Source organism: Trachypithecus francoisi, unplaced genomic scaffold (assembly GCF_009764315.1).
Source record: "Trachypithecus francoisi isolate TF-2019V2 unplaced genomic scaffold, Tfra_2.0 Lachesis_group13, whole genome shotgun sequence".
In the NCBI taxonomy this organism is placed as follows: Eukaryota; Metazoa; Chordata; class Mammalia; order Primates; family Cercopithecidae; genus Trachypithecus; species Trachypithecus francoisi.
The window spans coordinates 68,128,839-68,148,054 of NW_022681458.1; the positions used below are offsets into that span (position 1 = coordinate 68,128,839).

Sequence of the window (19,216 nt, forward strand, 5' to 3'; positions counted from 1 at the left end):
CTGGAGCCTGTCAGTGAGGGCTCATGTGCCACAGCTGTTCTCTGTTGTTTAGGATCTTGCTTACAAATGGCATTTATAACATTAAACTTTTTCGGTGCCTGTTAAGATGTTTTAGCTGTCAACTGTTCCTTTTCCAGCTTCCCATCTCAAAGGAGGACCATGAGAGCTGAATATCACTACCACATTATTTTACTCCAAGTACAGACATACAGTGCAATGCAGTGTAAAGAACTGTTTTCTTTCCTTCCCTTTGTCTTCAGTCCCTGAACATCTGGTTAGAAGAGTGTTATCTGGATAATGTTTTTCACTCTGCGCTAGCTATGGTATGTCCATGTGTTCGAAATGCTAAGGACAAAAATGTGTCCATTCCTTCTTTGTTCATCCATCCATCCTTTCATCCATGCATTTATTTCATCGTTTATTCTTCTCATGTTTATGAAGTTCTTTTGGTTCAAACCCTGTGCAGGGTGCTAGATGAAAGGCAAATGTGCGTGGGGGCACATTTCTTTCTGCTGAGCTCAGAGGGAGAGGCCAAAATTGTAAATACTGATTACAGTAGAAGGCACTGTGGAGAGGCCCCACCCAGCTTGAGCCAGGCAGGAAGATTCCAATGAGGCAATGATAAAACCAAGAGGAGCAGCGGAGAACAGCGGCCTGCAGTCCCCTGGCTGAGCTAGCTTCAGACACAGATAAACAAGTGCCTGCCGAGTCTCTGGTATCAAGTGCAGGTTTGGCCAGGGGTAGCCTGCAAAGATGAAGCATTTGACCTGGGCTATCTCATTTTATTCTCCTGGTAACCCATGATATAGGTTCTTCCCTAGCTGCTCTGCAGTGGGGAATAAGTGAAACGGGAAGAAGTCCTGGCTGCGCCTGCCTATTGTAACTTTGAGAAGGAATTACCCTCCTGGGGCTTTAATTCCCTAATATGTTAAATGGGGATCATAACAGTTTCTACCTCTCAGGCTTGTTGTGAAGATTACATGAATTTACACATGTGAAGCATTTAGAATAGTGCATGAATTCAATAAATAGTAACTATCATTACTAATCTTACTATTTAGGCTTAGTGAGCATAATTAAGTGACCCGAATTATCCAGCTGAAAAGAGGCAGAGCTAAGGGTCAAACCCCTTCCTTACCTACAGTATTGTGTGCAGCATACCAGGGGACCACACAGGATGACCACTTAATTAAGACTGGATGCAACCCAGGAGGGCTTCCTGCAGGAGGTAGCATCTGAGCTGAGTTTGGATGCAGGGCCTAGAGTTTGCCAGGGAAATAAATGGGGAAAGCATTTTAAGGAGACAAGCAGAACGTGTAAAGGCCTGGAGGCATGAGCAGTCCTGGTATGCAGCAGGATTGTGGTATGGCCAGGGGGTGGAGGAGTTTAGATTGGACCCTGAAGGCAAAGCAGATTCTTTGTTTTGTTTTTGGTGCTAGTCATTTGTGTGTTTATTTGAAGAGTGGGAAAAAGTAAAAAAGAAAGTTAAAAATACAGGTAATCTGTATTTACAATTTATTTAGTGTTTTTCTTTAAGTGACTTGTTCTTTTTACTTAAATTTATTGATTGATTTTCATTTTTGTTTTTTAATAAATAGAGACGGGGTCTTGCTTTGTTGCCCAGGCGGATCTCCAACTCCTAGACTCAAGTGATCCTCCTGCTTCAGCCTCCCAAAGTGTTGGAATTACAGGTGCAAGCCACCACTCCTGGCGTAAATTTATTTTGGAACTGTATCACAACCATAAAATGGAAAACTATAGTGTCAGATATGTTTTGGAATTCAGATGTTTTTCTGATTTAGAAAGGAGATATAGTGCATATGCCCTACAGTAGTTAACATCCCCAGAGGCCAAAACATCAATAAACATTTCTCAGAGAAATGTATGAATATTTACATCAAGTAGGATAGAGGCTATATATAGCTTGCCTTAAGGAGCTTTGGCCCCAACATTACAAAAAAAGCTTTCATTTTTCAGAGATTTTTAGATTTTAGAATGTGAACAAGTCGTCTCACTTGCTGGAACTAGATGGTAACAGAAAATATATTTGTTGCATACAAAGCATTGTTCTTAGAGTCCAGCTCAGCCTCCCAGCTGCGGCTACAGAGGTGCATCCTTGTTGAAAGGAGATTCACTGGCATCAGGGAGGTGTTCAAAGTTTCCACTAGCAATGTTAACAATGAGGAAACTGGGTGTTAGGTATTTAGGAACTTTATGTAATGTTCTTGCAATTTTTCTGTAAATCTTCAACTATTCTGAAATTTAAAGCTTATATTAAAAAAAAAAAAGGCTTACTCACACCAAACCAGACTTTCTCCACAACAGAATCACTGATATGGTTAGGCTTTGTGTCCCCACCCAAATCTTATCTTGAATTGTAATCCCCAGGTGTTGAGGGAAGGACCTGGTGGGAAGTGATTGGATCATGGGGACGGTTTCCTCCATAGTGAGGGACTTCTCATGATATCTGATGGTTTTATAAATGGCAGTTCCCTTGGGCTTTTTCTCTCTTTCCTGTCGCCTTGTGAAGAAGGTGCCTGCTTCTCCTTCCTCCATGATTGTAAGTTTCCTGAGGCCTCCCCAGCCATGTGAAACTATGAGTCAATTAAACCTCTTTTCTTTATCAACTACGCAGTCTTGGGTAGTATCTTTATAGTAATGTGAAATTGAACTAATACAATCACTTTCTCATTCAGTGACTCCATTTTTAATGCCCCCGCCTCATCCCCACAAAATGATTCCATGGACCTCCCCTGACCCCAAGGTAGGCTCCCAGGCTTTAGGAAACCCTGGCTGAGCTGGGCTAGGCTATGCTGTCTCTGGACATCAAGCCGAAGGATAGGGCTTTTTCTGTGGCAATGAGATTTCATTAAATGTGTTTAAGTGGGTTGGGGTTGCCTTTGAGAGTATTGTTTGTGGATGGGGGTGAGAAGTTTGGCCAGAAAGGAAAGAGACTGGGGAGCAGGAGGGAAAAGCTAGTGGTCAGGCTGGCGGGCTGATAGCCAGGAAGGGACAGATGTGGGTGAACTGGAGGGTTCAGAGAGGCAGGACTGCAGACCCCCTGGAGGTGTGTGTAGGACAGCATGTTAGGGGCTGGCTGGGACAGGATGCTGGCTTTGTGAGGGGCCAAGGGCATCTCATGAAAATGTCCTGCAATGTTCTGGATCATTCCCTGAAAAGTAAAACATATATTTTAAAAAAACAATTTGAAAGAAAAGAAAATGACCTGCAAGGGCCTGGAAGGGCGGGTTGCCCAGAGCAGCTTCAGAGACTCTGGCTGGATGCCATCCTTTTACAGACAGTAAGAGGCTCCCAGAGCTGGAGGACATCTCCAGGAGACAGAAAAGGAACATTGCCCTCCCCCAGTCCCTCACAGCTTCACCCCTGTGTGCCCCATCACGGGGTAAACAACAACAAGGTTGGGACACAAGAGGGATTAGAAGAGAAGACAAAGGGACCCTCATTCTACTCATTCTGGGTGGAACAGGAAGCTCGGCTCCTGCCTGTTAAGCTTAAAGGTGCCGGACTGGAATCTGATGGGGATGGATGGAGATCCTCCCTTACAGGACCCGATGTCCAGGGCTGCCTAAACAGGGAGTTGTTCTACTAAAGGTGTAGGAATCACCCCAGAAAAAAAGTGAAAGATACACAGGTAGACGTCCCCCAGAAAGCAAGGAGACTTGGGCATCCAGCACGCAGAGGACACCCACTCTGCTCGTGTGCCTATTTTCGCCCCCAAACCCTCACGGGGGCATCCGTACCTCATCTGAGCCACCAACAGCCAGGATCCTGTTCCAAGCCAGTGCCTTTCTGGGATTTAACTCAGCTGCTACAAGCCGGAAAGAAACTGGGGACTCCAGGGCCGGTTCCTGAGCCTGCATCCCAGCCGGAGGGAGAGAGCCCAGGAGAGGCCGTGGGCTGCGCCCTGGGCGCGTCCCTCCGCTGCCCTCCGTGGGCGAGAGTGGCAGCCGGCTGCGGGCCTGGCGGGGAGCCGGTCAGCCTGACATCCCCAGCAGATGTCAGTCTGGGAACAGGAAGCAGCTTGTTTGGGGTTTCTAAAAATAAATAAATAAATAACCACAACCACAAGAACAGTCTTTTATTGCAAAGTAAAAAAATGCTTTAATGACTAGAGCATTTAGCACATCGGGGGTTTTCATTGTTTTCAATTATGTGCCATTCTGAAAGGAGAGCACAAATTCTGAGCCTGAATGGAGAATTGTGGGGCTTCGGATTTGTGCTGTTTTAAACATTTGCTTTACTACTTTAAGAAGAGAACTGTAAAATAGAAATAATGATATATTATTACAAGTAAATTACACTGTGGAGTAGCATTAATATTGCAGTTGAAACCTAGAATTTGAAATAAAGATGGAAATATTCATTTGTACATAGTTTTTGTTCTTAGAAAAATGATTTAGCATGAGTCAAGAAGCTTCCTTCTGTGTGTGCACATCCGGCAGGGGTTGAGACTCCCTGTCCCGGGTACCCCGGGACTGCTCTGCCAGGATCCCAGTGGTGAGCCCTGGGGTCCCCACAGGGACCAGGAACCTGGAGTTCTCAGCACCAGGGCTGGCACAGGCTGGGGTCCTTCATGTGTCCCCCAGCAAGGGCTTGAAGCCAGTTCACTGTGATGCCCCCTCCTCTCTCTTTCTAGCAATCTAGAAATGGAGAAAGGGGCAGAGGGATGGAGAAAGGGGCAGAGGAGACCCAAGAATGGCAGGCATTATAGGGGGACTGATGTGGGGGAAAGCAGATCTTTCAAGATCAATCTAGATTGGTATGGGAATTGGATGTTTAGGGTTTCTCTCTCTCTCTCTGGTCATTTTTTTCCCCAGATTACAGAAGTAATATAAATTTGTGGCAAAAAGAAAATTAATGTATTACAGAAACATGTGATTTAGAAAGTGGTAGTCCCTGCAATCTAGTCTAGGGTGGTGTTAAGGGTATTAGGTGCTTGTGGACAGAGGCTGCATAAGGAGATGGTGACAACAGGTGACAGAAGAGCTTTATTCTGCAATCAATACCTCCCTTCTCTCTTTATTTTTTTCTTTGTGTGCCTCTACCTGAAAAATATCACCCTTCTCAAAGGCCGGCCCTATTCTGTCAGCCTAATCCCCTAGCCAGGGTTCTTCCTCCCCGTCTGGGAAGAAGGTGGTGAGAAAGGCCACAGAAAAATTTAGGGTCCATGGCTTCCTTCTATTTATCCATTCAAGTGTTGTTGTTGTTTTAAACCAGTATGATACAGCTGAGCTCCACCTACTGCATTTTCTGAACAAAACATCAAAGCTTGTCATGGTCGGTAATAAGTGATCTTTGGAAATGCATTTTTTAGGGGCACCCCGTCATTCTAGACAAGGAACTACACTACTCATGTGGGGCCCAACCCATTTCCTAACCTGGCCCTGCCTACTTCGCCAAATGCCCCCAGTCCAGTCACCCTCCTGACACCTGAACTACCCACTACCTTTGCCCCTGAGGGCCCTCATTGCAGGTTAGGCTCTTCTTCCATCACCTGTGCAGGCCACCAAGCTCACGATCCTAGACTCTGCCCTATAGCCCAGCCTCTGTGAAGTCTTGTTGGGCAACTCCTCACTCCTTAACACCAAGCACTTATCTTTTGTTAGTAAAGAGTAACTTGACTCAGATTTGTATCCCTTGCTCCTTGTAAAGGAATAATAATAAATAGTTAATGAATGAATAAACTGGTGATTTGGGAGGTGGTACAAGGAAAGGAATATGAGGGAAGTACTATTTATTTAGCACATTTAAACAATCCTGCCGAGTAGGCATGATCTCTCTCACTTCACAGTTGCGGAAACTGAGAGTCAGAGAGGATTAATAACTTACCCAAAGTCACACAGCCAGGAAGGGGCAGAGCAAGGATTAGAATCCAGGTATGCTTTGACTCCCTATGGTTTGAATGTTTGTCTACTAAATTCATGTTGAAATGTAATTGCTAACGATGGGACCTAATGACTAATGCAGTTATAAAAGGGCCAGTTTGGCCCCCTTTTGCCTTTTGCCCTTCTGCTCTCCACCATGTGATGATGCAGCAAGAAGGTGCTCACTGGCTGGTGCCTCGAAGTTGGACTTCCCAACCCGCAGAACTGTGAACCAATAAGGTTCTGCTCATTACAAATCGCTTAGTCTCAGGTATACTGTTATAGCACAAACAGACTAAGACATTGCCTTTTCACCTCTCAACATGGAGTGAGCACTGGCTCAGAGAATCCCCAGCACGTATACTGGGCACCACCAAGAGACCATTGGTGGGCTCCCTGGAATCCTCAGGGCAGCCCAACACATACCAAGGGTCTTTCCCATAGAGATTTGGTTAAATTCCTAAAATTCTCAATATCCACTCCCACCTTCCACCTCGGCAACCTTTTATTTGAAAAACTTTAAACTCAGAAAAATTGAAAGAGCCGGGCTTGGTGGCTCATGCCTGTAATCCCAGCACTTTGGGAGGCTGAGGCGGGCGGATCATCTGAGGTCGGGAGTTCGAGACCAGCCTGACCAACATGGAGAAACCACGTCTCTACTAAAAATACAAAAAAGTAGGCGAGCATGGTGGCACATGCCTGTAATCCTAGCTACTCGGGAGGCTGAGGCAGGAATCGCTTGAACCCTGGAGGCGGAGGTTGCGGTGAGCCGAGATCGTGCCATTGCATTCCAGCCTGGGCAACAAGAGTGAAACTCCGTCTCAAAACAAACAAAACAAACAAACAAACCAACAAAAAGAGTTCAATAAGGAAAAATTGAAAGAACAGGACAATGAATGTGAGTATATCCTTCACATTTCCAAACATATATACACACTCGTATGTGTATTTATACGTTAGAGTCTTTTTGTTTTGGTTTTGCTTTCCTGAACTATTTGAAAATAACTTGCAGATATTGTACACTTGACACATAAATATTTCGGCGTGTTTCTCTTAGAAGAAAGGGATTCTCTTCCATAAGCGTAATAGCATTATCACACCCAACAAATTTAACATATACTTAATAGTTTAATATGCAGTCTATATTCAAATAGTTTAATATGCAGTCTATATTCAAGAGTTTGCTCTTGTCACCCAGGCTGGAGTGCAGTGGCACCATCTAGGCTCACTGCAACCTCCGCCTCCCTGGTTCAAGCAATTTTCCTGCCTCAGTCTCCTGAGTAGCTGGGATTAAGGCACCCGCCAGCACGCCCAGCTAATTTTTAAAAATATTTTTAGTAGAGACGGGGTTTCACTGTGTTAGCCAGAATGGTCTTGATCTCCTGACCTCGTGATCTGCCTGCCTCAGCCTTCCAAAGTGCTGGGATTACAGGCATAAGCCACAGCACCCAGTGGATCCTGAATCTTTTTAAGGATCACAAATCTCACGATTTGTCATGTCTCTTTAGTCTTCTGTAACTTACAGCAATTATTTTATCTTTTTCATGATATTGACACTTTTTGAGAATTCAAACTGGTTCTCTTATAGAGTGTCCCACATTCTGGATTGGTCTGTCTGTTTCTTCTTTCCTTTTCCCCCAAGAATACTGTATCTGTATCGCTGTGTATTTCGCATTGTGGTGTATCAAGAGGGACATAATGTCAATTTGTTTCATTACTGGTGACGTGGTTATACTTGATTACTTGGTGTGAGTGCCCCCCTAAGATGGCCCCCATTGGTCCCTACCTCCTGGTGTCTACATTCTTGGGTTCCCCCTTCCCTTAGGTATGCACTGGACTTAGTGACTTGCTTCTAAAGAATAGAATAAGTCAGAAGTTATAGACTGTCACTTCTGAGATGAGGTTATATAAAACACTACGGTTTTCATTTCGGGAGCTGTCACATGGCTTGCTCCAGGGGAAGCCAGCTGCCATGCTGTCAAAAAGCCCTGTGGAAGGGCACCCAGAACCTTGAGGCTAATCTTCTGAGGTTTGCATTATAATCTACTACAATAACTTATTTTTGATGTCAGATTGTCCCAAATATGGTTAGTGGAAGTTCCTCCAAGCTGATGTCAGTATCCTTTTGACATAACCCCATCCATCTTCGAGCACTTCCTTACTTTGCGGCTCACTTCATATTTTCCCTGCTTCAGGTCTGGAATCAGCCATTTCTCCAAGGTTTCTTTTAGTGGAAAATGGCATTCAGAAATCAAGCTCTGGCCACTAGGTTTGCTCATTGCTACTGGGATACCATTGCTTATAAACCCTTTCAGTGGACAGATCTAGGAAATGCATACTTTTAGAACACTAGTATTTTTTTTTTAATTTCTTCCAATTAAAATCCAGCTCCACAGAATTCCTCCTCATCTTTCCATTCCATATTTGTATCTTTGCTTCCTCCACAATGGGAACTCTGACTTCCAACACCATCAATACATTCATTCATTTAGTTTATTTTAACACACCTGTTAGCAAATGGAAACATCAATATATTTAACTATTTGCTCTGTCCTACAATACACCCCAAACACTTTTAGAATGACTGCTCCAATACCATTTCCTTCTTTTTTTTTTTTTTTTTTTTGAGATGGAGTTTTGCTCTTGTTGCCCAGGCTGGAGTGCAATGGTGCAATCTTGGCTTGCTGCAACCTCCGTCTCCCGGGTTCAAGTGATTCTCCCACCTCAGCCTCCTGAGTAGCTTTGATTACAGGCATGCGCCACAATGTTCAGCTAATTTTGTTTTTTTTGTGGAGACGGGTTTCTCCGTGTTGGTCAGGCTGGTCTCGAACTCCCGATCTCAGGTGATCCACCCGCCTTGGCCTCCCAAAGTGCTGGGATTTCAGGTGTGAGCCATGGCACCTGGCCTACCATTCCTTTTTAAAATAAATTGGTGTTTATTTCTGTCAGCCTTCTTTTCGTGGTGTTTAAAAGCCTGTGGACAAACAGCTTAAGCTCATTCAGTGGTTGCTCCTATACATTTAGTGGCCTAAGCAGTGGGAGCTGCAGACCAGTCTTCCGTGGCAAGCAGAGCACTCCCGTCTTCAGTAGGGAGCTGCTGAATAGCACAGAGGGCACCTGCCACCTTCAGACCAGTCTGCACCCTCAGGCTGAGGAGCAGTGGACTCAGGAGCTGCAGCAGTTCATTCATCCTGAAATTCCTCTTGGTCACTGCCTTTCCAGCAGCAGCCTGCTCTTCTTTACAGTCTCTTCGGGATCTCTGTAGAAGCAGAGATCTGGTGCCTTTCACAGATGGTGCCAGGCATGTGCAGGACTTTCCAGGCCAGCATCCACCATGTCAAACCCCTGAGCGAGCTCCCTTGTTGTTGCATGGAATGGCAATGTCCACATAGTGCAGAGGAGAATCTGTGTGACACAGAGCAATGGTAGATACGTTAACGTAAGAGCTTCTGTGAGGGGCTGGTGGTCAGCCCTGGGGTCAGTAACCACAAGAAGCCGTGACTCCCAGAAGGCTGCCGGGATCTGGTTAGAGAATGTTCTAGGAGTGAAGCGGCCAGCAACAAGAGTGGCTTCAGTGATAGCAGCAAATGACGGCGTGGCTTTCTGGCCAGTTTTCCTGGAGGATATGACACTGACATCAGCAAGGTTTTCGATGGCAACAATGGCACGAGCTGCCAGCAGAAACTTCTCCCAGGTCTTCTTCAGATTTAGGATGTAGGCGCCATCACTTTTCATTTTATAGATGTACTGTTCCATTTGGAAGTCAAGGTTGGTGCCACCTAAGTGGGTTCCTGCTGAAAGGAACTTAAGGACATCCTCCTCCTTCATTGGCAGGACATCAAGGGCTCTGGAAATTGTGAATGTTTCCCTTTAAATTAAGACAGGAATCCAGAACAAGGCAGAATGGACCCCTCTCTGGGTAGTGCAAAAGCCCATTTCCAACATCAAGCCTAAGAAAATTTCAAGACTTCTTTGTAGTACTATTTGTTCTTAGAATACATCCAGTTAAGGGTATATAGTCAGAATACTGTATTCACAGGTCATGTCAACCTTTTTTTTTTTCTGTATGGTTCTATTATTAATTTTATATGCAGTTAAGTTCATTTGTTTATATTTGCATTTAATTTTAAGGTTTTCTTTTTGACAAATCTCTCAAAATTTAAAAAAGTTTAAATATGGGCCAGGCATGGTGGCTCACACCTGTAATCCCAGCACTTTGGGTAGCCGAGGTGGGCAGATCACCTGAGGTCAAGAGTTTGAGCCCAGCTTGACCAATATGGCAAAACCCCATCTCTACTAAAAACACAAAAATTAGTCAGGTATGGTGGCACATGCTGTAATCCCAGCTACTCAGGAGGCTGAGACAGGCGAATCACTGGAACCCAGGAGCTAGAGGTTGCAGTGAGCTGAGATCATGCCACTGCACTCCAGCCTGGGTGACAGAGTGAGACTCCATAAAAAAAAAAAAAAAATTAAATATGAAAAACTTCTACAAGGTTCAAAAGTCAAAACTATATATGTATACATATAATTATATATGTAGTTATGTATAACTACATATCAAAAACTACACTCAGAATTTGATATAGTTTGGCTGTGTCCTCACCCAAATCTCATCTTTAACTGTAGTTCCTATAATCCCTGTGAGTTGTACTAGGGGCCTGATGGGAGGTAATTGAATCATTGTGGTGGTTACACCCATGCTGCTGTTCTCGTGGTAGTGAGTGAGTTCTCACGAGATTGATGGTTTTATAAGGGGCTTTTCCCCCTTTTGCTTGGCATTTCTCCTTCCTGCCACCATGTGAAGAAGGACGTATTTGCTTCCCCTTCCACCGTGATTGTAAGTTTCCTGAGGCCTCCCCAGCCATGCTGAATTATGAATCAATGAACCCTCTTTCCTTTATAAATTACTCAGTCTCCGGTACGTCTTTATTAGCAGTGTGAGAACAGACTACTACGAAAGGGTAAACTCACATCCTTATTACTTCCACTCCATTCCTGCCAATCCCCTATAGGCAACTGCTTGTTTTTGGTTTATTCTTCCTGTGTTTCTCTTTCTAATACAAAAAAAAGTCGCATAATATATCCATTCTTTAGTACTTTAATTTTTTCACTTAATATATCCCGGAAATTACTACACGTTAATTCAGAGAAATATTCCTCAACGCTTTTCAGCTGTGTGGTACTCCACTGTGTGACTGCATCACAGTTTATTCAATTACTATCTTAATTGAATGAAGCTGTTTCTAATATTTTGCTGTTTAAGTAATGTCTCTGTGAACAACCTTATAAATATGTTGTTTTATATTTGTAGAAGTGTATTTTCAGGATAAATTCCTGGAGATAGTATTACTGAGTCAAAGGGTAAATGCATATATAGTTTTGCTAGATATTTCCAAATTCTCTCCACAGGGATTGTATCATTTTGCATTCCCATCAATGATTATGAGAATTATTACAGCCTTGCCAATGGAGTACACTGTCAAACATCTGAAATTCTGTCAATTTTATAAAGATTCGTATCTCAATGTGGTTCTAATATATATTTATAACATAATGAGTGAACCTGAACATCTTTCTGTATTTTAAGGTCCATCTATATATTTTTGTATCTGTGTGTGTGAACTGTTTGTTCATGCCTTTTGCCTAATTTTCTATCAAGTTTTGGCCTTTTCCCCTCAATATTTAAATGTCCGTTATATTCCTAATATTACAGATTAACCTGTTTCTGTGAAAATGTTGCCAATATTTCTCACAATGTGCCAATTTTCTTGCCATGCAGCAGGTTTTTTTTAAAGTTGTTGAATTTATTCATACTTTCTTTTATTTCATTGAAATATTTGATTTTTCATTAGAAAAACATTCATTTTGGTGTCAGGCTGAGCTTGGACTGGGTTTCCATTCCTCTCTTAAAATTTTTGTTTGAAAAAAAAAAACTTCTTTTTTTTTTTTCTTTTTTGAGACAAGGTCTTCCACTGTTACCCAGGCTAGAGTGCAGTGGTGTGATCTTGGCTCACTGCAGCCTCGACCTCCTGGGCTCAAATGATTCTCCTGTCTCAGCCTTCGGAGTAGCTGAGACTACAGGGGTACAGTGCTGCACCCGGCTAATTTTTAATTATTTTATTTTACTTTTTGTAGAGACAGAGTCTCGATATTTTGCCCAGGCTGCTCTCAAACTCCTGGGCTGAAAGGATCCTCCTGTCTGTCCTTCCAAAGTGCTAGGATTACAGGTAGGAGCCACTGTTCCCAGCTCCTTGCCTCTTGATATCTTGAGTGTCTTCCTTTTTGTGAGGCACAGCAGTGAGACCTCTTTTCCTGTCTGTCCAGAAGGCAAAGGGGGCAGTGGGCCCAGCCAGTTTAATTGGTTTTTTTTTTTTTTTATCTGTTTCCCTCCCCTTGATCCCAGGAGCCCAGGCTGGGGACAGTCACTTAGCTCTAATGGGGTAGGGCAGATGCCACACGGAGGAGAAGATTGCACACACATCCCCTTTCCTCCCCAACTCCTCTCTCAGCTGGAGGAGCAAACACCCAGAGGCCCTTTGGTTTGCATCTGGGATTTGAATCACAGACAGACTTCCCACACCCAGGGTATAAAGAAGTCCACCGATGTGTCTTCTAATACTTGTTTGTTTTCATTTTTTACGTTGGATTTCTGATCCATTTGAGATTATCTTGCTGCATGGCGAGGGGTATGGGTCCGGTTTTCTAATAGGCAAGGTGGCCTATGAAGTGGGGGCAGGGTAGCAGGTGGCGAAAGAGCCACGATCTTGAAGGTCTGGGCCACTAGGTGGCGTTCTTCCAGGTTTCTCCTCCTTCAGTATGATAGGAGAAAATGCTGTATGTTTTCAGAAGAAAAAGGAAATGAGTCATTAGGTTTAATTGGCCAAGAGGAAGCCCTAGTAAAAAGTTCCCCTCTGTCTACGCAACCTTGATTTCTGAAGGCAGGCCCTGTGCTTCTTTCCCAGTGTTAGAAAACATCATTTCCTCTGTGTCTGTGTTTCCCACCAGGAGGCTGATGCGGGCCAAGTGTGCATGCACAAAGACTGCCTTTGCTGTGAGCCCCCCCAGGTTCTGCGTAAGGCCATGGGAGAGAGCAATCAAAGAGAAATGCAGACGGCATTGCCTCTTGGGGTGCCTGGGCCTCGGAGTGACAAGACCTTGGTTCCTGTCCCAGTGCTGCTGCCACCCGGCCCTGTCATTGCAGGGATGCCACCTGGCCCTTTCTTCTTCAGTGTCCTCATCTATAAAATGGGACAATGTCTTCCCTAACCATATGCCAAGGATTTCAATGGGATAGAATGATATATGTGTGCTGCAAAGTAAAAACACTGTAAATATGTTTTTACCATTATTATAGTTATATTTTATATATGGATGCATCTCTATGGAAGATCTACTCTTTTTTTTTTTTCCTCCCAGAGACGGAGTCTCACTCTGTCGCCCAGGCTGGAGTGCAATGGCACAATCTCCGCTCACTGCAACCTCCGTTTCCTGGGTTCAAGTGATTCTCCGGCCTCAGCCTCCTCAGTAGCTGGGATTACAGGCGCACACCACCTCAGCCTCCTCAGTAGCTGGGATTACAGGCGCACACCACCACGCCCGGCTAATTTTTGGTTTTTTAATAGAGATGGGGTTTCACCATGTTGGTCAGGCTGGTCTCAAACCCCTGACCTCGTGATCCGCCCACCTCAGCTTCCCAAAGTGCTGGGATTACAGGCGTGAGCCACCACACCCGGCTGATCTATTCTATATCTTACAAGAATTTGAATGTATAGGCTGTATGTATTAATAGGTTGATTTGCTGTTTATAAGGTGTTTTTTTTCCACACATACTCTCTTCGGTGAAAAGGACACAGCCTTAATGAGAAAATGAACCGGCTTAGAAAGAACTGCCAAAGTAGTGACCTTAGGAGAGGGTCTACAATGTGCTTTCTCTGAAGTTGTGTACAGAATTATGTGTGTGTGTATTTTTCCCAGCTTGCATCAGATTGCTAAAGGAGTTCATAGCTCAAAGGTGGTTAAGGACCACATTCTTGAAAAAAGGAGACAGACTGGCCTCAGGACTCCCTCCCCATTTGGCTTCTGGGAGGACTGAACTGGTTCCAGTCCTTTCTTAAGTCCTACATTGGGTCTTAAGGTACTGATCTCACTCCTTGCTGTAGCCGGTCTGGAGAGAAAAAGAAAAGAGAAACGGGAAGGGCTTGTAGTGTCTAGAAACCAGAGGTGAAACTCTAAGTTAGTAAGACTTCAACGGCAGCTCTGCAAGAGGTCAGAAAACAATTTAGTCTTGCAAAACTCTTTTTGTCATGCCACAGTGGTCCTCCTTCTGTTCCTCAAATGTGCCAAGGTTGACGCTACCTTGGGGCATTTTGCAGAGGCTCTTTTATTTACCTAGAATATTGTTGCCCTGGCTTCTCCTGTACTGGCCCCTTCTTTCTATCCAACTCTGATGTCATTTTCTCTGAAAATTCCTCCCTGATCACACAATTCCCCCAGCCCAAATTATTTTCCAAGAGCATCTGTCACCATGGGAAATCATCTTTTTTATTTGTTTACTTTGTTGTCTACATTGTCTGTCTTTCACTCAACAGAATTAAAACTCTCTTGGGGTAGTAGCCACATGTCATTTCTAGAGTCTACGGCAATATCTGCCACAAAGTAAGCACTCAGTACACTCCTATGGAATGGAAATGTGTATCATGAAAGGAGCTGTGTTCTTGTTAGAAGGTGCTGCATGGCATCTGTGACTCATCTTTCCCTTGGTGCCAACTCTATGTCACCAAATCTTCAGTGGGTTCTACTTCTGAAGAATGTCTTATACCTGAACTGTCCCCTCCTATTTCCCACTTTCCCAGGGTCACTGCTCTGATACCCGGGTAGTGACAGCCCTGTACCTTTCTCCCTGCTGCCCACGCTTCCTAAAAAGCAAGTGGCCCTGCCCCCGCTCTGCTTCACCCCTTGCTTCTATTCACGCCCCACTCCTGGGACAGCCAATCCCTCCTGGTATTCTCCTGCCATTCTTGGGCTGAATCAAAGCATCTTCCCCACCATACCCCGAGGTCCTGCCTTCCAGCTGGCAGACCTTGCTCATCTCAGTAGCAGAGCCCAGCATGGAAAGGGAGGGAGTTCCTTGGGAATCTCTTAAGAAGACTTGAGCTCCACTGTGGGTTCGTGGGGCTCCTGAAGGCAGCAGGGGGGTGTGAAGAGGGGCTGGGCAATAGCCAGAGGGAGCTTTCTGAAGATGGCTCAGGAGGAAGTTGAAAAGGGCCCTGCACAGGCAGATCTGGGGTCCTAGACAGCTCATGGGGAGCCTTGGGTAAAGGATTCTGGGGCTGCCCCACCCCAAATTGGTCAAGGCCTTGGAAGAGCTGGAGTGGAGATGCTCGCAGGCAGTGAGGTAACCCTCCCCCTTCCTGCCTGTTATGCAGCCATATGCCTGTCCAAGGGTGAGCTGGTGGGCTGTGTAGGAAATTAAGAGGGGATCAAGCTCACCCAGGGAGACAGGACATCTGGCATTGCTGAGGGAACTGCCCACAGCTGATGTGGCCCTTCTCTTCCCATCAAAAGCTGTTGCCAGGTGTGGGTGGGCAGGGGCTGGCAATGGCTTGTACCTTGCATATTAGAAATTTATTGTGGTCTGTTCAGGTAACAATGTTTAGAGACCTTTCTTATGAAAGGTGCTATATTCCCTGTGAGTCATTAAGACTATTTATTTATTTTTAATACCAACTGTCTCAATTCATCTACCCTCTGGGGATCATTTCATCTTATACTGTGTGCTATCTCAGCAGAAAAAACGCTTTCCCCAAATGTGTCAGTTCGATTTTTAAAAAGGTTCATTGACCTATTTCTGTAATTCTCACAGACACTGGAAGAACAGCAGAGTCTATTTAGGCTCAGCTCTGTCACCAAAAAGTTACCCTGGCTTCCAGGTGTTGCCTGGAGAGATGCCATCTTGCTTTGCAATGGAGAAGCATAAATAAGAGTAGTACATCTGCCCCCCTCATGGGGGGATTCACCCCAAAACCCTCAGTGTTTGCCTGAAACTACAGATAGTACTGAACCCTACATAGACTACGTTTTTTCCTATATATACCTACTTATGATAGAGCTTAATTAATAAGTTAGACACAGTAAGAGATTAACAACAGTAACTAATAATAAGATAGAACAATTAAGTAAAGTAAGAGTTACTGGAACACAGGCATAGTCATACTGCCAAGAGGGCTACGGAGCAACCACGGGCAGGGAGCGTCTATGGTGCCAAGATGCTGGACAAAGGGGTGAGTCACCTCCAGGAGGGACAGAGTGGGGCACTGTGGGATTTAATCATGCTACCCAAAACAGTGTGCAACTGAAAACTTAGGAATTGTTTATTTCTGGTGTTTCCATTTAATATTTTCAGACCAAAGTTGATCATGGGTAACTGAAACCATGGAAAGTGAAACTTTGGATGGGGGGACTACTACATTGTCAGGATGAGATCATGAGAGCAAAGAACATACACGCATATACACACATACGACATGCTTCTCCAGTTTCAAACAATGTCATGATGACTACACTCCACCTTTAACCAAACTCGACATTGGGAAATTGCTTAAGAATCAACTGTTTCCTAGACAAAGAGCTTAAAAAGACAATTTACAAAAGAGGAACTAAAGCTCATCCACTAAGATGTGGCAGGCGGTTAGCTCCGCTAGTAATTCAGGAAATGAAAATTAGAACAATGCCACTTTCCAAAACTAGCCTGTGGTGGGAGAAGTCAGAACAACGATGACCCTTGGGTGGAGTGGAGGACGGGGAACAGGGCCACAACAGTGGCCTCTAGGGTTCTGGTAAGGTTCTGTTTCTTGATCTGGGTGCCGGTTACTCAGGGGTGTTCACTTTGTAAAAATTCACCCGTGATTTGTGTACTTTCTGAATGCGTGATACAATTCACTATAAAGTTTACCTTAAAAAATCAAGCTCACTTTTTACCTATTAAATTAGCAAAAACAATTTTTTTTAAAGTAATACTAGCCAGTGTGGTTTAAGCCATTGCAAAGGTCACATTTTTACGCATTGCTAATCACAGTATACATTAATATAGTGCCCTTTGGGGAGGAATTTGGCAGTATGAATGTGAAACTCTGAGAAGTGTTCATATTTGTTAACTCTATAACTTCACTTCTGAGACTCTGTCTTAAGAAATAACCCTAAATGCCAAAAAATGGTTTATGTGCACATATGCATTATAATATCATTTATAATAACAAAAATCGATAACAGCAAAACATTGACAGTAATCTAAATGTCCAACTCTAGAGCAATGGTTAAATAAACTTTGACAAATTCACAGGATAACATTTTATGCACTCATTACAATAAACTAAAGTGAGTAATGACAGAAGAAAACACAATATAGTAAGTAGGAAAAGCAGGATATGAAATTGTAGACATGATTACAGCTAAGATTTAAAAAACAAAACAAAACAAAAACCCTACACAGAGAAAATCTCCAGAAGATCTTAAAAAGTGAGTTTGGATAACAGGACTATGACTGGGATATTTTCTTTAATTAACTTTCCTGTGTTTTCCACATGTTATTTAGTGAGCCTGTATCGCTTTGTTGAAAGAGGGAATGTTCAGAGTCATCCTTGCGTGTGACTCTTCTGTTTCAGAAGGCTCTGCCTATGGTTCTCTCGGGTCCCCCCACGCCCCAGCAGTCTGTGCTTTGATGTCTGATGTCGCCATTCCAGGCTGAATGGAGCCAGTGATATTTAGGAGCAAACTGATTGTCTGTCTCCTTTCTGCAGGGCTGACTAAAAACTGTCAACCCTGAGAGCCCTACTGAAGCAAAGTGTAGGGAGTTCAGGATGGAGCTCTGTGTTCTGTGGTTTGTAAGGAAGACTCAGTTGGAAAGTGTTCTGCTGGGTCACTAGGTAACCGCAGTGCCCAGTTCATTCATTCATCCATTCTCCCCTGTCTGCTGGCTCTTTCGGTTCAGGGAGAAACGTTCAACCCTGCTTCCCTCTCTAGACATCACCTTCACTCTCCTTTCCTTCCAGCCAAACAACTTGAAAGGCAAGTCTTTGATACACTTCTTCTACATCCATCGTTTGCCCACCCCCCAACCTGCACCCCATTGCTGTGTTCTGGTTCATGTGGGACTTGGTGGGGAGTGGTACCCGGCTTGGAGAGAGGGATGTTGGTGAGTTTTCAGCTCTCATCCTGATCCCTGCTCTACTTGGTTGCCTTTGAATACTCCCACAAACCTCAGTTGGAGCCCTGCTAATTTAGCTCCAATTTGCCAAATGGACATCCAGTGCCATTGTGGCAGCCCCTCACAATGATGGCTCTGCCACCCTCCTTCTGGCATCCCAGAAGTATCCAGGACCCAACCCTGTCCAGGTCTCCCCTTCCTTCTCTAGTTGCTGCTCCTCCACAGACTCTCCTAAAATACTAGTGTTCCCTCAGAATCATCTCTTGTCTCCGAACACTTTAACCTTTACTTGTATTCCCAAGACTTTGGGCACCTCCTACTTCCTCCTATCTCCCAGATTAAGTGGCTCAGAGTTTGGGCAGAGTGCCCCCACCTACATCTGCGTGTGGCCTTGGGCAAGTTCCTTTCACCTCCCTGCAGCTCAGTCTCATCTGTAATGTGGAGATGGTAGCAGCACCTACCCCAAAGGGCTGTTGAGAGGACAAAGTGTTTAGTGCAGGGGCTGGCCCTTCCTAAGCCAAGAGCATGTGTTAGCCACTGTTAATATCATGATTACCACTTACCCTGGCTCTGCTCATTCCCAGACCCATCCATCTAAAGTCCCTTGGATGTCTCCATTTGGGGTGTCCTTCAGGCAAACTGATTGCCTGTCTTGGAGTTAATGTGCTCCACCCCAAATTAACCATTTCTCTTCCCTCCATTTGTTTCTCCTTCATTGTGTCTTTGGGGAATGCGTCCACCAGTCACCCAGACTCTCAGAGTCGCCCTGAAGTCCTCTCTGCACAACTCTGATTTTTCACTAAGTCTTATCCTAAATGTGTCTCTCCTAAATGTCTCTTTAATACCACCTGTCCGGCCTGTCCTCTCCATCCTGGTGGATGCTGGCTTGGTTCTGATGGCCTAGTTACCCAGTAACCTCCCTAAGCTCATCACCAGGACTACAAACTTGCCAGGGTCCTACTAAAACCTGAAACCCGGCAGCAAGGGGTGGTGTGGAGGTGGGGGGTGGGGGTGGGGTAGCTCCAAAAGAAGAAATGTGCAAAATTAAAATTAACAAATATTTCAATGGCTACAAAATGTAAATTATGTCAGCTCTCTTGTTAACTTTTGATTTCATAAAAATTTC

General features: G+C 44.4%; 1 pseudogene; it reads right to left on the reverse strand.

The window, feature by feature from the left end:
- Nucleotides 1–8,780: 8,780 nt before the first annotated feature.
- Nucleotides 8,781–11,700, reverse strand: LOC117094196 (annotated as a pseudogene).
- Nucleotides 11,701–19,216: the final 7,516 nt, after the last annotated feature.